Consider the following 19027-nt stretch of genomic DNA (forward strand, 5'->3'; position numbering starts at 1 on the left):
ATAATACCAAGAGAAACCATGGGGTGCGGGGAGGGAAACGTATGTACAGAAAAGAAGAGAGAGACACACATAAATCCCTATAGATCAAAATGAAAAAAATAAAATGAAATTCTTAACAAATGTTCCACTAACTAGCATGTATGTAGTAAAATATAAACAAACAAACAAAAAAATACCCTACCCCAGAGGAGAAAGAACAAAGAGAAAATAAAGTGGCAGATTTAAGGCCTAACCCATCAAAAATTACATTTAAATAAACCATGTAAAAGAGAATGACAACACTGATTTTTAAAAAGGATCCGACAATATGATGTCTACAAGAAGTTTTCTTCAAATATAATGATAGGGGTTGGCTGAACACAGGGTAGAAAAAAACATTAATCAAATAAAGCAGGAATGAGCATATTTTTATCAAATAAAGTAGATTTCCAGACACAGAAAGTTACTGGGACAGAGGGACATTACATTAAGGTAAAAGGACTAGTCCATATCTAGCAAACCTAAATGTGTATGCACCAAATGACAGTACTGAAAAATATATGAAGCAAAATATGACAGAAATGAAAGGAGAAATAAACAATTCCACGTTATATTTAGAGACTTAAAAACATTTATCTCCACAATTGATAGAACATTTAGACAGATAATCAGCAAGGATATAGAATAAACCAACAAGACCAGCTACAAACAGGATCTAATCACATTTACAGAACACTCATATCAACAGTCTATTCTTTTCAATAAACAAATACCAAGATATGCTGGGCCAGAAAACAAACTTCAACAAATGTTAAAGAATTAAAATCATATACAGTGTGTTCTCTGATCACAATGGAATCAAACTAGAAATCAATAACACAAAGATAACAGGAAAATCTCCAGTTGCTTGGAAACTAAACAACACACCCCTAAATAAACCAGGGATCAAAGATGAAGTCTAAAGAATTTTTTTAAAAAATACATTGAACTGAATAAAAAAGAAAACAAACATATCAGTAACTGTTGGAGGCAGCTAAAGTAATTCCCAGAGGGAAATGTAGAGCATTAAATGTTTATAGTAGAAAAGAGGAAAATCTCAAATAATTCAAACCACTTAATGAACTAGAAAAAGAATAACAAATTAAAAATACAAAGCAATCAGAAGGAAGGAAATAATAACAATAAGGGCAAAGAGCAATAGAACTGAAAAGAAAAAGGCAATAAAGAAAATCAATAAAACAAAGGATACCACTACAGACCCTACACAAACACAGCCAAAGCATGATAAGGTCATATTACAAGCAACTACTCACATCTGACAACTTAGATGTTATGGACCAATTCCTGGAAAAGTACAAACTGCCACAATGCACCAAATATGAAACAGATCATTTGAATAACACCATGACTATTCAGGAAATTGAAATTTTAATTTAAAAAAAGGCAATCTCTAGGCCCAGATGGTTTCACTCACAAATTCCACCAAATACTTAAAGAAAAGTTAACATCAATTCTGCACAATCTCTTCCAAAAATTAGAGGGAATATTTTCCTACGATTTTTTGAAGTCCATATCATTTATCAAAACCAGAGAGAGACAATACATAAAGAGAAAAGTACAGACCATATCCCTCAAGACTCTGGATGTAAAAAATCTTAAATTATTAGTAAATATAATTTAGCTATAAATAAAAAAAAATATGAATTATGACCAAGTGGTGTTATTTCCAGGAATACAAAGCTAACTCAAAAATGGAAAATTAATTAATGCAATCCATTATATCAACAGGCTAAAAAAGAAAACGTAATATCAATAGAGGCAGACAAAACATTTACAAAAAAATCAACAACTACTCATGATAAAACAAACAAACAAATTCACTGAAAAATAGGGATATAGAGAGAGGTCCACGAGTTGATAAGGAACATCTACAAAAAACATAAAACAAATAATCACACTTACTTGTGAAAGAAATTTTTCCACCACAGGTCAGGAACAAGGCAAGGGTGCCCACTGCTCTTCAAGATGTTCTTCATGTTCTAATCAGTACAATAAGGCAAGAAAAGGAAATCAAACACACACAAATTAGAGAAGTTGAAATAAACACCTCTTTTTGCATATGATATATCATCCATGTAGAAAATTCCACATAAAATCTATAAACAAACTTGCAAAACAAATAAATTAATTTAGCAAAGTCACAGGATACAAGATTAACATACAAGAAGCTACTGAACTTCTATATCTTAGAAACAAATACTTGAAAACTAAAATAAAAAAAATACCATTGTTGCTAAGTGCAAGGGGGTGGAAAAGGAGCAAACCGAGGCATCATCAACATAGAAAGTTGATTGTCCACAAACCAAATGCTCCAGAAGGCTGCTTCCTGGAGACTTTACCTTAAGCATGATCATGGCACCTTGTGGACCCTCTGAGAGTGCCTGCACCTGACCATGAGGTTTTCCAGTACATGTAAGCAGCAGATCCTGCACCTGATCGTGAGACCCCAATGGCCGGTGTCTGGAGGAGGCCTCACCTGGACAGCCAGGTGGAGACCCTTCATGGAGGAGCTGTGTGGGCCAAAGTGGAGCTGAGTACTCTTGGCCATGCTAATATCACAGCTCCGCCCCAAGGCAACAAAGAGAGTACGGTAACAAAAAAAATATAAGTACTTTTGTGTAAATTCAACAAAACATGGACACAGGATTTGCATTTTGAAAATTATAAAATACTAATGAAATGAGATCTAAATAAATTGAAACACTATAAATGGATTGAAGGACTCACCATAGTAAAAATAATCAATTCTCAATTAATATATAATTTTAATGAAATTCTCAAAATTTCATCAAGTTCTTTTATAGATATAGACAAGATGATTCTAAAATTCATATGGAAAGGTAAGGGAACTAGAATATCAAAACAATTTTGAAAAAAAAAAGTATGAGTTAGGAAGATGATTCTACCTGAACTCAAGACTTATTATACAACCACAATAATCAAGACCATTACACTCAGAGAGGAGGGATAGACACATGGATCAGTAGAACAGAATAAAGAACCTAGAAATAGTCTGACATAGTATAGTCAGTTAATTTTTTATAAAGATACACAAGCCATTTAATGGGAAAAAAAAAAAAAGTCTTTCCAACAAATGATGATAGAGCAATGAGAGATCCACAGACAAAATAAATAAATAAACCTCAAAATAATCATAGATTCAAATATGTAATATTGAACTGTAAAAGTACTAGAATATTTCCTGGATCTGGTGCTCGATCAAGAGTTCCTAGAGAGAACACCAAAGAAATGATCCATAAAAAAAAAAAAATCAATAATTGGATATAATCAAACTTAAAAACTTTTTTTTTTAAGAAAAAACAAGAGATGAAAAGGTAAGGTAGCCTTGGTGAAAATACTTGCAAACCTTATATCTAACCAAGGACTCATATTTCAAAATATATGCATAAATTTAGACTCTTGTATTTTTATCTTTTTATAGTATATTATAACCTTTGTTGAAATTAATCAGCTAATTAGATCATGGTTGATGCAAAAGTACTATTTTTATATGAGTGCACTGGGAGGTGAACTTCAGGAAGAAGTACAGAAAATCGATATTTTTAATCTTTTGTGACTAATAAGTAGGTAAAAACAACAACAACAACAAATGTGTTTAACTACAATGTTGAAACATATCTTCTGCTCAGTAGTTTGGGGCTGTTGTGACTCAATATTCCTGGCAAGTTATTATGTATAAAGGATGTGCACCCATTTATAGTTCATTCTCTGACAAAGCCTAACTCATAGAATCTTTGTTCTTTCATTTTTCCCATATAACTCTCAAGTCTTTGAGACAATGATTTGCTATACATTTTATTTTATTTTATTTGGCTAAGTGTCTAGCTGACTTTTAGTACATGAAATTTTAGGATAGGCAGAAACAATCTATGGCTACAGAAGCCAGATCTTTAGCAGATCAAGGCCAGAGTGTGGGAAGGATTGATTGTAAACTGCAGTGAAGGAAATTTGGGGATGATGGAAAGTTTCCATATCTTAATTATAGTGGTGGCTACATGACTATTTATACATACAAATATATACATACACACACACACACACATATATATATATATTTGTTAACATTTATCGAGTTAAAGTTTTAAGCTGATGCTCTATCAAGTTTTGGGCTTTCATAGTAATTTTGAAGTCTCCTCCACTTACTCTCAACACTGGGAAACATTCCAGAAATTCTTTTGATCTTGGGTAATCATCATCAGTAGAAAAATCATTTATATTTCTTCCTTCCTCTGTTGGGCATTTGATACAACGCCATCCAGACTCTTTTTGCTGAGGTCTCACTATGTATTCCAACATATTCTAAGAGCAAGCAGAACCACCTCTTGTTTTGCCATCAGAGGCTGTGGCTCTAGACACAGCCTCTGGCCTTTCACTTCTTCACTGTAAATCAGACACGATCCCACTGCCTCTTAAAAACCAAAGAGGACAAGCTCTTGGAAGACTCACTGAGACCCTCCTCAACTGACTTGAAGTTGGGAGATGGATTCTCCCACCCCTCTTACAACATTTACAATAGTCTTTAAAGAAATTTTTTTTCTCATCTAGAACTTCTCCCTTGTCTACATTTGGGTTTTAAAACCAGCTCCTTTTTATCTCTTCTGCAAGTTCTATTATTTATGTGGTCTAGCCCCTCATGTTGGGATTTTCTTGGACTTTTAGTCAAAATTATCATGAAACTTCCCATTTTAATATTGTATTTTAGAGAAATAAAATAGGTAATAATTCAAATATGAAGAAGATACTAAAAAAAAAAAAATGTTTCCACCCCATCCCATACATCCTCCCCACATATAACGACCCTTCACAGTTTCTTGTGTTATGTATGTACAGGTACCCACGTCTGAGTACAGAATAAAGAACAATATGTGTCATGTGCCATAGATTATTTTGCAGCATGCTTTCTTCACTCAAGGATATATTTACCAAATTTCCAGTATCAATACTAAAGATTTATCTCAAATTTTCGGGTCCGTATGGTATTTCCTGGTATGAATATAGCCAGTCCCCTATTGCAGGGTATTTAAATTTTTTTTTTGTCTTTTGATATTACAAATACTGCAGCAATAAAGAACTTTTTATGTATTTTCAAGGACAGATATAGGTTTATTTTATATAATAAAAAACTAAAATTAAAATTGCTAAATCAGAGGATATTGTGATTATATCTTTTGATATCTATATTATAGCTAAATTGCTCTCAAATTTGTCAGGCTAATTTACACTTACAGCAATGTCACCTGTTTTCCTGTAATGCTGTCTGATCAAACATTGGACTTTAACAATGTGAAGAGAAGAAAAGCAATAATTCCTCCTCCTCATTTTAATACAAATCATGTCCTTTGTATTGCTTCTATTTGGCTGTTAGTTTTTTTCTCTTTCTGATTTGTTCAAACTCTGGTTATATTAAGCCAACCACTTAGAGTGAAATTTTCCCTCTATTTTGTATTTTATATTACCATTTCAGGGTTTTTTGCTTTGCAGTAACTTTTGTGTCCTATTTTTAAAAACTTTTTTTGTTCTTTACAGATTCTAGGAATTTCATCTTGCTTATAAATGTTATTACCACCATGAAATAATTATGGTTTTAATGTTTATGCATATTTAATTTTATAAATCACTATATGTCATCTAAAGAAGTACCGAAACTGCACCAGAAGGCATTCCTGCTCCATTCATTTCATATATGTCCAAAGAATACCTAAGATAAGACAACTTTGAAATAGCCTGCATTTATGGGTAAAATAAAGGTCTTTCTCTAAGTTGTAGATTTCTGACTCAATTCTCTATAGATTTTAGGCTGTTAGTAAAAACATAAAAGGGGGGACGCCTGGGTGGCTCAGTCAGTTAAGCGTCTGCCTTCGGCTCAGGTAATGATCCCAGGATCCTGAGATGGAGCCCCACATCGGGCTCCCTGCTTGGCGGGAAGGCTGCTTCTCCTTCTGCCTGCCATTCCCCTACTTGTGCTCTCTCTCTGACAAATAAATGAATAAAAATATTGTTTAATAAAAGAAAAAATATGTAATAATAATTGTATTCTTTATCTCTATAATACTTTGTACATTGAAATTCCTTAAACATGTATTACCTAAATTACTCCTAATAACAAGTATATACCAAGTTAGTCTAATATAATTTTCTTTCTCTTTCTCTCTTTCTCTCTTTCTCTCTTTCTTTCTTTCTTCAGAGAGGGCGTGCATGAGGGGGTGAGGGAGGCAGAGGGAGAGAGACAATCCCAAGCAGACTCCAAACTCAGTGCAGAGCCCAGTGCTGGGCTGATCTCATGACCCTGAGATCATGACCTGAGCCAAAATCAAGAGTTGGACACTTAACTGACTGAGCCACCCAGGCACCCCAACTGTCTTTATTTTTAAATTTTTTTTTTAATTTTGAGATAATTGTAGATTCACAGGTAATTGACAGAAATAATACAGAGTTAACATGTACCCTACCCAGATACCCAATCATAACATCTTGCAAAATTATAGTATAATACCACAACCAGATACCATTCTTATATCACAGTGGAAATATACTTAAAAATGTCACATTGGTAATCAATAATCTCCAAATAGGCAGATAACCAATTAGATGAATGCCAGAAAAGTCTATTTGCAAAATAGTGAAAAAACAAACATAAACTTAAGAAATGTGTATGTAAGGAAATGTCTATATAAGGAAAACTATCATATAGTTCTAAAAGACACAAAAGGAGATTTGAACAAATGATAAAACATGTTATTTTCTCATACTCAAAGACTCAACATCATAAAGATGACTATTTGTAAATCTAATACCAACAAATATGCTACTAGGTTTTTAAAATTTTCTTCCTAGAACTAGTTAGGTTGATCATTAAGTTTATATGAAAAACTAGTAGCAAGAATCATCAAGAAACTTTTAAAAGAGAACAATGAGAACAGACTAGTTCTACCTCTAGCTAAAGGAATATTATGTTTTAGAACATGGATAGATAGCATGAAGCAGAATAAAAACATCCAAAAACAGACCCCAGAAAATTAAAAAAAAAAAAATTAGAATATGGTAAAGGTGGCATTTCAAACCAGTAAGGAAAAGGTAGACTTTTATATAAATAATATTGTAACAACTTCATATCTTCATAGAAACGTTAAAATTTGGTCCATTCCTCACATCAAATATAAGCATAAATTCAAAATAGATTTTTAATTCAAAAGAAAAAAAAAATAAAACTAGCGAGGTATTAGAAGAAGGTGAATTCCTTTTTAACCAAGAGTTAGAGAAAAATCTCCCTAACTATGACTCATAACTCAGAAGAAATAAAAAAATGATTGGAAGTTAGATCCAGAGAAATGAAAAAAAAATGAATAAATAAGAAACCTTTGGGTAGGCAAAGCAAATGACAAAATGAGAAAAATATCTGTAACTTTCCTTAGAGACAAAATGTTGGTATCACTAATACATAGGGAGGTCATGGAAATTAAGTCAAATGCCAACAATTTGGTAAGAATATGGGCAAAATACATGAACATATAAATCACAGAACAATAAATGCAAATGGATTTTAAAATCATATTTTAAAAATGCCCAATCTTGCTCATAATAAGCAAATAAATAATAATACAGAAAAAAATAAGGGAAAAACTTGTTTTATTAAAAGTTTGAAAACATGTTTTTTTTAATGGGGATTCAAAATGCTGGGCATGGAGCCTACTTAAAAATTAAATAAATAAATAAATAAACAAATAGAGGGAGGAGCAAGATGGTGGAGGAGTAGGAGATGTAAATTTTGTCTGGTCCCAGGGAATTCAGCTAGATAGGGATCAAACCATTCAGAACACCTACAAACTCAACAGGAGATCGAAGAAAATAATAGCAGCAACTCTCTGAACAGAAAAGCGACCACTTTCTGGAAGGTAGGACGTGCAGAAGATCAGCAAGAACAGACAGCAAGACCAAGTTTACCAATCAATGAGAAGGGCAGAACTCCAGGGCTAGGGGAATACTGCACACAGAATTTGTGGCTTTTTTCCCATGAGTCTTTATTTTTTCAAAGTTAATTTTTTTTTAAACACTTTTTTTTTTTTTTAAGATTTTATTTATTTATTTGAGACAGAGAGCATGAGAGGGAGGAGGGTCAGAGGGAGAAGCAGACTCGCCGCCAAGCAGGGAGCCCGATGTGGGACTCGATCCCGGGACTCCAGGATCATGACCTGAGCCGAAGGCAGTCGCTTAACCAACTGAGCCACCCAGGCGCCCCTCAAAGTTAATTTTTTTAAATTTTCTTTTTCTTTTCTTTTTTTTGAATTTTTCTTTTTCCCTTTTTCAACCAACATCTTATCAATCCCTTTTTTAAAAAATCTTTTTTATTTGTCATTTTTAGAGTCATATTCTATCCCTTCATAGTAGTTAATCTTATTTTTGGTATATATATACATAAGTTGTTCTGTCTTTAAAATTTTGAGATGGTTTCTTCTAACAGACCAAAATATACCCTAAATCTCTAGTGTATGGCTTTTTTCTAGTCTCCTGCCTGATCACATTCTCTCCCTTTTTTTTTTAATCCTCTTCTTATTTTTTAAACCAACTTCTTATCAATTTCTTTTATAAAATCTTTTATAATTTTCATCTTTACAGCCATATTCCATCCCTTCATTGTATTTATCCTTATTTTTGTACATATATGTTTTTCTTTCTTTAAAATTTTGGGAGGCACTTTCTTCTAACAGATCAAAATATGCCCACAATCTAGTGTGTGGCACTGAACTATGCACCAGGCTGATTGTATTTGATCATATTCTTTTTGTTTGTTTGTTTGTTAGGTTTTTTTTTTTTTATCTTTTTCTTTTGTGTTTTTTTTTTTCTTTCTTTCTTTCCTCTTCTTTCCCCCTGGTTTCAGGTCTCTTCTGATTTGTTTAATGTATATTTTTCTGGGGTCGTTGTCACCCTGTTAGCATTCTGTTCTCTCATTCATCTCTTCTCTGGACAAAATGACAAGATGGAAAAAAACACCTCAAAGAAAAAGAACAAGAGGCAGTAATGACTGCCAGGGACCTAATCAATATGGATATTAGTAAGATGTCAGAACTAGGGTTCAGAATGACGATTTTAAAGATATTAGCTGGGCTTGAGAAAAGCATGGATTATTAGAGAAACCCTTTCTGGAGAAATTAAGAACTAAAATCTAACCAAGTCGAAATAAAAAAGGCTATTAATGAGGTGCAATCTAAAATGGAGGCTCTAACTGCTAGCATAAATGAGGCAGAAAATTAGTGATATAGAAGACCAAATGATGGAAAATAAAGAAGCTGAGAAAAAAAGAGATAAACAACTACTGGATCACGAGGGCAGAATTTGAGAGATAAGTATACCATAAGATGAAACAATAATAAAATAATTGGGATCCCAGAAGAAGAAGAAAGAGAGAGGGGCAGGAGGTATATTGGAGCAAATTATAGGAGAGAACTTCCCTAATTTGGGGAAGGAAACAGGCATCAAAATCCAGGAGGCACAGAGAACCCCCCTCAAAATCAATAAAAATAGGTCAAAACCCTGACATCTAATAGTAAAACTTACGAGTCTCAGAGACAAAGAAAATCCTGAAAGCAGCTTGGGAGAAGAGATCTGTAATCTACAGTGGTAGAAACATTAGACTGACAACAGACCTATCCACAGGGACCTGGCAGGCCAGAAAGGACTGGCATGATATACTCAGAGCACTAAATGAGAAAAATATGCAACCAAGAATACTATATCCAGCTAGGCTGTCATTGAAAATTGAAGGAGAGATAAAAAGCTTCCAGGACAAACAAAAACTAAAGGAATTTGCAAACATGAAACCAGCCCTACAGGAAATATTGAAAGGGGTCCTCTAAACAAGGAGAGAGACTAAAAGTAACATAGACCAGAAAGGAACAGAGACAATATATAGTAGCAGTCACCTTACAGGCAATACAATGGCACTAAATTCCTATCTTTCAATAGTTACCCTGAATGTGAATGAGCTAAATGCCCCAATCAAAAGACACAGGGTATCAGATTGGATAAAAAAACAAGACCCATCGATATGCTGCCTGCAAGAGACTCATTTTAGACCCAAAGACACCCCCAGATTGAAAGTGAGGGGGTGGAAGACAATTTACCAGGATAATGGACACCAAAGAAAGCTGGGGTGGCAATCCTTAGATCAGACAAATTAGATTTTAAACCAAAGACCATAATAAGAGATGAGGAAGGACACTATATCATACTTAAAGGGTCTATCCAACAAGATCTAACAATTGTAAATATCTATGCCCCTAACATGGGAAAAGCCAATTATATAAGCCAATTAATAACAAAAGCAAAGAAACACATCAACAACAATACAATAATAGTGGGGGACATTAACACCCCCCTCACTGAAATGGACAGATCATCTAGGCAAAAGGTCAACAAGGAAATAAAGACTTTACATGATACACTGGACCAAATGGACTTCACAGATATATTCAGAACATTCCATCCCAAAGCAACAGAATACACATTCTTCTCTAGTGCCCATGGAACATTCTCCAGAATAGATCACATCCTAGGTCACAAATCAGGTCTCAAACAGTACCAAAAGACTGGGATCATTCCCTGCATATTTCCAGACCACAATCCTTTGAAACTAGAACTCAATCACAAGAGGAAAGTTGGATAGAACTCAAATACATGGAGGCTAAAGAGCATCGTACTAAAGAATGAATGGGTCAACAAGGAAATTAAAGAAGAATTTTAAAAAATTCATGGAAACCAATGAAAATTACAACACAACTGCTCAAAATCTTTGGGATGCAGCAAAGGCAGTCCTAAGAGGAAAGTATATAGCAATACAAGCCTTTTGCAAGAAACAAGAGTGGTCTCAAATACACAACCTAACCCTACACCTAAAGGAGTTGGAGAAAGAATAGCAAATAAAGCCTAAACCCAGCAGGAGAAGAGAAATAATAAAGATCAGAGCAGAAATCAATGAAATAGAAACTAAAAGAATAGTAGAACAGATCAACGAAACTAGGAGCTGGTTCTTTGAAAGAATTAACAAGATTGATAAACCCCTGGCCAGACTTATCAAAAAGAGAAGAGAAATGACCCAAATCAACAAAATCATGAATGAAAGAGGAGAGATCACAACCAACACCAAAGAAATACAAACAATTATAAGAACATATTATCAGCAACTATATGCCAGCAAATTGGATAATCTGGAAGAAATGGACGATTTCCTAAGTTGCATCAACTATCAAAACTGAATCAGGAAGAAATAGAAAACCTGAACAGACCTATAACCGCTAAGGAAATTGAAGCAGTCATCAAAAACCTCCCAACAAATAAAAGCCCAGGGCCAGATGGCTTCCCAAGGGAACTCTACCAAACATTTAAAGAAGAATTAATACCTATTCTTCTGAAACTGTTCCAAAAAATAGAAATGGAGGGAAAACTTCCAAACTCATTTTATGAGGCCACCATTACCTTCATCCCCAAACCAGACAAACACCCAATCAAAAAGGAGAATTACAGACCGATATCTTTGATGAACATGGATGCAAAAATTCTCACCAAAATACTAGCCAATAGGATCCAACAGTACATTAAAAGGATTACTCACCATGACCAAGTGGGATTTATCCCTGGGCTGCAAGGTTGGTTCAACATATGCAAATCAATCAATGTGACACAATACATTAATAAAAGAAAGAACAAGAACCATATGATCCTCTCAATAGATGCAGAAAAAGCTTTTGACAAAGTACAGCATCCTGTCTTGATCAAAACTCTTCAGAGTATAGGGATAGAGGGTACATACCTCAATATCATAAAGCCATCTATGAACAACCCACAGCAAATATCATTCTCAATGGGGAAAAACTGAGACCTTTCCCCCTAAGGTCAAGAACATGGCAGGGATGTCCACTATCACGACTGCTATTCAACATAGTATTAGAAGTCCTAGCCACAGCAATCAGACAACAAAAAGAAATAAAAGGCATCCAAACTGGCAAAGAAGAAGTCAAACTCTCACTCTTTGAAGATGATATGATACTTTATGTGGAAAACCCCAAAGACTCCACCCCAAAACTGCTAGAACTCATACAGGAATTCAGTAAAGTGGCAGGATATAAAATCAATGCACAGAAATCAGTAGCATTCCTATACAGCAACAACAAGACAAAAGAAAGAGAAATTAAGGAGTCGATCCCATTTACAATTGCACCCAAAACCATAAGATACCTAGCAATAAATCTAACCAAAGAGGCAAAGAATCTGTACTCAGAAAACTATAAAATATTCACGAAAGAAACTGTGGTCTTCCAATCCATGCTTATGGATTGGAAGAACAAATATTGTGAAGATGTCAATGCTACCTAGAGCAATCTACACATTTAATGCAATCCCTATCAAAATACCATCCACTTTTTTCAAAGAAATGGAACAAATCATCCTAAAATTTGTATGGAACCAGAAAAGACCCCAGATAGCCAGAGGAATGTTGAAAAAGAAAAGCAAAGCTGGTGGCATCACAATTCCGGACTTCAAGCTCTATTACAAGCTGTCATCATCAAGACAGTATGGTACTGGCACAAAAACAGACACATAGATCAATGGAACAGAATAGAGAGCCCAGAAATGGACCCTCAACTCTACGGTCAACTAATCTTCGACAAAGCAGGAAAGAGTGTCCAATGGAAAAAAGACAGTCTCTTCAACAAATGGTGTTGGGAAAATTGGACAGCCACATGCAGAAGAATGAAACTGGACCATTTCCTTACACCACACACAAAAATAGACTCAAAATGGTTGAAAGACCTCAATGTGAGACAGGAGTTCAAAATCCTAAAGGAGAACACAGGCAGCAACCTCTTCGACCTCAGCCACAGCAACTTCATCCTAGAAACATCACCAAAGGCAAGGGAAGCAAGGGCAAAAATGAACTATTGGGACTTCATCAAGATAAAAAGCTTTTGCACAGCAAAAGAAACAGTCAACAAAGCCAAAGGACAACCGACAGAATGGGAGAAGATATTTGCCAGTGACATATCGATAAAGGGCCAGTATCGAAAATCTATAAAGAACTTATCAAACTCAACACCCAAAGAACAAATGATCCAATCAAGAAATGGGCAGAAGACATGAACAGACATTTTTCCAAAGAAGACATCCAAATGGGCAACAGACGCATGAAAAAAAGTGCTCAACATCTCTCAGCATCAGGGAAATCCAAATCAAAACCTCAATGAGATACCACCTCACACCAGTCAGAATGGCTAAAATTAACAAGTCAGGAAATGACAGATGTTGGCAGGGATGTGGAGAAAGGGAAACCCTCCTACACTGTTGGTGGGAATGCAAGCTGGTGCAGCCATCCTGGAAAACAGTATGGAGGTTCCTCAAAAAGCTGAAAATAGAGCTACCATACAACCCAGCAATTGCACTACTGGATATTTATCCCAAAGATACAAATGTAGAGATTGAAGGGGTACGTGCACCCCGATGTTTATAGCAGCAATGTCCACAATAGTCAAACTGTGGAAAGAGCCAAGATGTCCTCGACAGATGAATGGATAAAGAACATGTGGTATATATACACAATGGAATATTATGCAGCCAACAAAAGGAATGAGATCTTGCCATTTGCAACGACGTGGATGGAACTGGAGGGTATTATGCTGAGCGAAATAAGTCAGTCAGAGAAAGACATGTATCATATGATCTCACTGATAGGAGGAATTCTTAATTTCAGGAAACAAACTGAGAGATGCTGGAGTGTTGGGGGGTGGGAGGGATGGGGTGGCTGGGTGATAGACATTGGGGAAGGTATGTGCTATGGTGAGCACTGTGAATTGTGTAAGACTGTTGAATCACAGACCTGTACCTCTGAAACAAATAATACATTATATGTAAAAAAAAAAAAAAAAGAAAGAAGAAGAAGATAGCAGGAAGGGAAAAATGAAGGGGGGGAAATCAGTGGGGGAGATGAACCTGAGAGACTATGGACCCAGAAACAAACTGAGGGTTCTGGGTGGGGGGGGGATGGTTAGCCTGGTGATGGGTTTAAAGAGGGCACATATTGAATGGAGCACTGGGTGTTATACCCAAACAATGAATTATGGAACTCTACATCAAAAACTAATGATATAATATATGGTGATTAACATAAATAAAAATAAATAAATAAATAAATAAAAATGTTTTGTGATTAATGCAAGTAAAGTATATAATGTGAAAATTTCAGAGAATCATACTTACAGTAGACAAATACAATGTATAATCCAAAACAAAGTACACAAATTATGAAGCATAAAGGAACGTTCCTTATAAACAAGAACTTGAAATTCATATGATTGACTTACTTCAGGGCTGGATTTATGGATAGAAAATATTTCTTTTCTTTGGGAATTTAAAATCAGTCTGGATACATTGACCACTGGAACATGTGAACTTCCACTTGAAACTCCATGAACCAATGTCTTCATGGAGCATGTAGTTTTTTAAGTGTCCTGTGCATAGAAGCATAGGTGAGGTTTACTTTCCAGAATCCACCTGATTTTAGTCTACATTTTTAGTTTCAAATATCTAATAAATATTGACTAATAGAGAAAATCTTCGAATTGCAGACATTCTAATTAGTAAAAGTTTTGTCTTCTTTTAGCTTCCCCCGATATTGCCTCCTTCTAAGAGACTCAAATATACTTTCAAATGGACCATCTTTGAATTGCTACAATTATGCTACATATGCTGAAATTTTAAAAAGCAGCATTTGGAGATAATTTTAATTACATTAAAACATGGTAGCTCAATGAATCTGACATATTTTCATTAGATGGAAACTGTTCCCCTTTTGACATTATAGTGTTTAAGCCAGATTTATTAATCATACTTGAATTTGTAGAAGATTCCGATCAATCACTGTTCTAGCACAGGTCAATTACTATACAGCAAGTTAACTGAAGTGTCAAATTCAAAACCCCTAGAGAATTTCAGGTCCCAGAACAACAGAGAACCCTCGAGATACTAAAACTTGTCTAGAGTATATCAGCATTAAATTAGCAATGCTGAAACAATTCTTACAAAACTTACATTAGAATCTGGAGCTTCCTTTCAAAATATAGATAGTAAAGAAATATAGAATTTTTCACATCATCTAATCAGTTATGGCCTTTTAAATTTAATGAACCGAAGTGGAAACTTAATTCTCATTCTATATCTCTTTCCATGTTTAATTCTAAAGACAAGTTTTATAATTTTTATTTCCAAGATAAAGCTTTAGGTCTTCATATATCCTAAGCCACATTTAATGTATTAAGGTTTTGATTACGGGGGCGCCTGGATGGCTCAGTTGGTTAAGTGTCTGCCTTCAACTCAGGTCCTGATCTCAGGGTCCTGGGATGGAACCCCACGTCGGGCTTTTCTCTCTTCCTCTCCCTCTGCCCCTGACCCTGCTTGTGCTCTCTCTTTCTCTCTCTCTCTTTCAAATAAATAAATAAAATCTTTAAAAAAAGATTTTGATTACATAATTTTGGATGTCTGTCTCACTTTGTTTTTCACTTGACTTTGTAGAGATTTAACATTTGTCCCCACTGCCAAGTCAGATCCTTCTGATGTTTTTCAGGCTCGACAATTTGGGGATTTTTAACAGGTTTTGGATTCACTTTTTATTATTGAAATTAGAGAGTAGAATTCAGTATATCTAGTAAAGAAGTAAATTTTACTGTCCACATTGCATTTCTAGGCACAGCCATTTTGATGGGAATTTGAAAGCTGATTAGGGAATTGTAGCTGTTGTTAATTGATCTGATTCTCCGATTAGCAGGATAGACATCTGGCCATTGACTTTTTTCCTTTCAAGAATTTTGGCTGTTGGGTAACAGAAGGAACGCACTCGCTATGGGAATGGTAAACATAAATTTTGAGAGCAACTGCATTAGAAGTGTCAAAAGCAATTGTCTCAGAATAAATCGGGCCCCTTCACCTTGCCTGTGTTGCTTTGTGGATCCCTCTCAGGCCTGGTTTGCTAGCCAGAGTACTCAAGTCAATGGGAGCTCTTGGGTAACTAGAGGCAAGGCTATCACTTGCATTGTAATTTTGTTTACAATATTTATGCTTAGAGATGATATTCCCATTCAAAGATAAGAATCATTAAACTGTTTTGCATTTATTTTAATCTTTTCTGTTTTAATATTAAATATATCTAAAATATATTTTGTATAAATTTAGAATTTTATCATTTTTTTAAATTTTGCTCTGAGATCTTGGAGTTTATTCTTTTTAAGTGTTCATTTAAATCCTAGTTAGTTCACATACAGTGTAATATTAGTTTCAGGTGTAAAATATAGTGATTCAACACTTCCATACAACATCTGGTGCTCATCACAACAAGTACACTCCTTAAACTTCATTGCCTATTTTACCCATCCCTCCAACCCCTCCCTGCTGATAACCATCGGTTCGTTCTCTACAGTTAAGAGCCTGTTTCTTGGTTTGCCTCTCTCTTTTCTTCCCTTTGCTCATTTGTTTTGTTTCTTATACCCCACATTTGAGTAAAATCACATGGTATTTGTGTTTCTCTGACTGACTTATTTCCCTTAGCATAATATCTCTAGCTCCATCCATATCATTGCAAATGGCAAATTTTATCCCTTTAGAAAAACAATCATTGCTGCTCCATGTACAGAACAATGTACCCTTTCTTTAAAGGATATTAATATGAATTGAACTGAAATTTATCTTGTATACTATTAATATTTTAGTTAAACTCATGCCAGTATTTCTAGATCTCCTCATATTTTATTGTTTATAAGTTTCAGAATATTTAAAATACTGTTAGTGAGGGGCTCTTTTTTTGTGCAGTTTAATGGAGATGCCTTTAGTTTTGCCTTTAGTTTTCAAAAATAAGTAATATCTTTATTATTATTCTATATACATATTACTTTTCATGTAAATTTTTTTTTAATTTTTAGCTTATGGTGAGCTTTTTTTCTATTCTGATATTTTTAGATTTTGGAAATAGTTTTTGAAACATTTATAAAGATGAGATGAAATTTATAACAGATTTCTTTATATTGGCCCATTCTTTCATTCTATTCCACCACAGTGGATTAGACTCAAAATTTCTGTGAATTGGGGGTGATTATTTTTTTAATATGAAGTAATAAGATAGATCAATATTTTTATTTCCCATGTTTTCTTTTTCAGATTTTGGTTCAGAGTTATGCAAGTGACATGGAAAGAACTAAAAGTGTTCATATTTTTTCTGTTTTAGCAGAGAATTCATGACAAGAACAAGTGGTGCCTTAAAAGTTATAAAATAAAAACTCACCTCTTAGGTTCTCTGGGCAAAGAATCTTTGCTTGAGCAATAAAGATTCAGTAGTATGAAACCCAAAGGGCATACGGTGATAAACTGGATATTTTTTCCCTTGAATCACATTCTTCAACCATGCTCAGATCCACACATTTCAGTCTTCTGAAAGAAGAGGAACAGCAAGGCAGCATAGTGGTTAAAGACAGTCTTTGGAACCGGATACATTTAGGTTTGAATGCCAAGTTTGATCTTAAAAACCTGATTTTACCTTTCTAAACCTCAGTTCTCTCTATGTGAAATAGAATAAAAATACTTCATAGTATACATTTATATTCAATTTATATTCAAATAGTACCTTACATCAAAGATGAGTGAGGGTTTTGGAGAAAACATTTTGCTCTTTGGTATGCGCTTTTTTTTTTTAAGATTTTATTTATTTATTTGAGAGAGAGAGAAAGTATGAGAGGGAGGAGGGTCAGAAGGAGAGGCAGACTCCCCACTGAGCAGGAGCCCAATGTGGGACCAGATCCCGGGACTCCAGGATAATGACCTGAGCCAAAGGCAGTCACCCAACCGAGTCCCAGGCGCCCCTCTTTTGCTATGCTTTTTAAGAAATCCAAGAATACTATGTCTCCACTAATAGTTTATTTAAAAGTTATCCATCAGGTAATTCTTAAAAGAACTGAATTTTGCTACATTGTCAACAAATATATTTTAAATGCTTGGTCCATACACTTACAAAGATCTCAAATATTTTTTGACCAAAGACTGTCAGTTTTAGACTGATTGAAGATCTCTATATTAATGCAAGCTGCTGTTGTCATCAAAGAAAAATAGGTCATTAATCTTTTTTAAATTTCTATCAACAAAATGGATATAGTCCTTTGAAATCAAAAGATACAATCCAAGTTCAGTTTGGGATACTAAGATACAGTTTCTCCTTTGAAAAATAGCAATACAAATACCATAAAAAGGAAGTTAAAGGAAATCAACAATGCTGCTGATATTGTTATTTAAATATTGTATGCTGACTGATAGCCACGTAAATATTTGAGTGAAGACACAATAATTAGATACTTCCTATCTTATCTTCAATATCTGAAATTTGTGCAAAGAATTCCTACAAATTAGGAAGAAAATAAAAAATGGTCAAAATGATAGTGTAAATGATTCAACAGTCATTGTGTTATTTAGCAGATTTCAGTGAAATGGAGTGTTGCAATTCCACTTCTAGTTTGTAGTTTTGCAATCCAGGAAAACACTTGCAACAGTGCAAAATGGAACATGAACAAGAATACCCATCCTATTATTGTTTTGATAATAAAGCGCTATAAGCAACCTTGATTGCAGCAGATGCTGTTGATGCCCTGACCATCTCCCCTTTATAAGGCTTTTTGTGTACCTGTCCCACACTACTATGGGTATTGGTCACTAAAAACTTCATACCTGCACCTTTCTCCAGAGACAAACCTTGGTTGACAGAAGCTTCCAACTCAGGAGATGCCTACAAGTTTTCCAAACCCACCTTTCCACTCATTTTCCTCTACCTAGTTCTGTCTCAAAAGCCATCCATTTTTCCCCTTCCTGCTATCTTCTTCTTCTTCTTCTTCTTCTTCTTCTTCTTCTTCTTCTTCTTCTTCTTCTTCTTCTTCTTCTTCTTCTTCTTCTT

General features: G+C 34.6%; 1 long non-coding RNA gene across 1 annotated transcript in view; it reads right to left on the bottom strand.

Moving 5' to 3' along the window:
* Positions 1-14511: 14511 nt before the first annotated feature.
* The window catches only part of LOC118017049, a 153308-nt gene continuing 148792 nt past the window's right edge, over positions 14512-19027 (bottom strand). Inside the window, exons 4-5 of the long non-coding RNA XR_004681041.1 lie at positions 17375-17520; positions 14512-14555 (exon numbers count right to left, since the gene is read on the bottom strand). This is a non-coding gene — a long non-coding RNA (uncharacterized LOC118017049). The remainder of the gene's footprint in view (positions 14556-17374; positions 17521-19027) is intronic.

The sequence above is a fragment of the Mirounga leonina genome, unplaced genomic scaffold (assembly GCF_011800145.1).
Source record: "Mirounga leonina isolate KUSES-001 unplaced genomic scaffold, KU_Mleo_1.0 Mir_168, whole genome shotgun sequence".
Lineage (NCBI taxonomy): Eukaryota > Metazoa > Chordata > Mammalia > Carnivora > Phocidae > Mirounga > Mirounga leonina.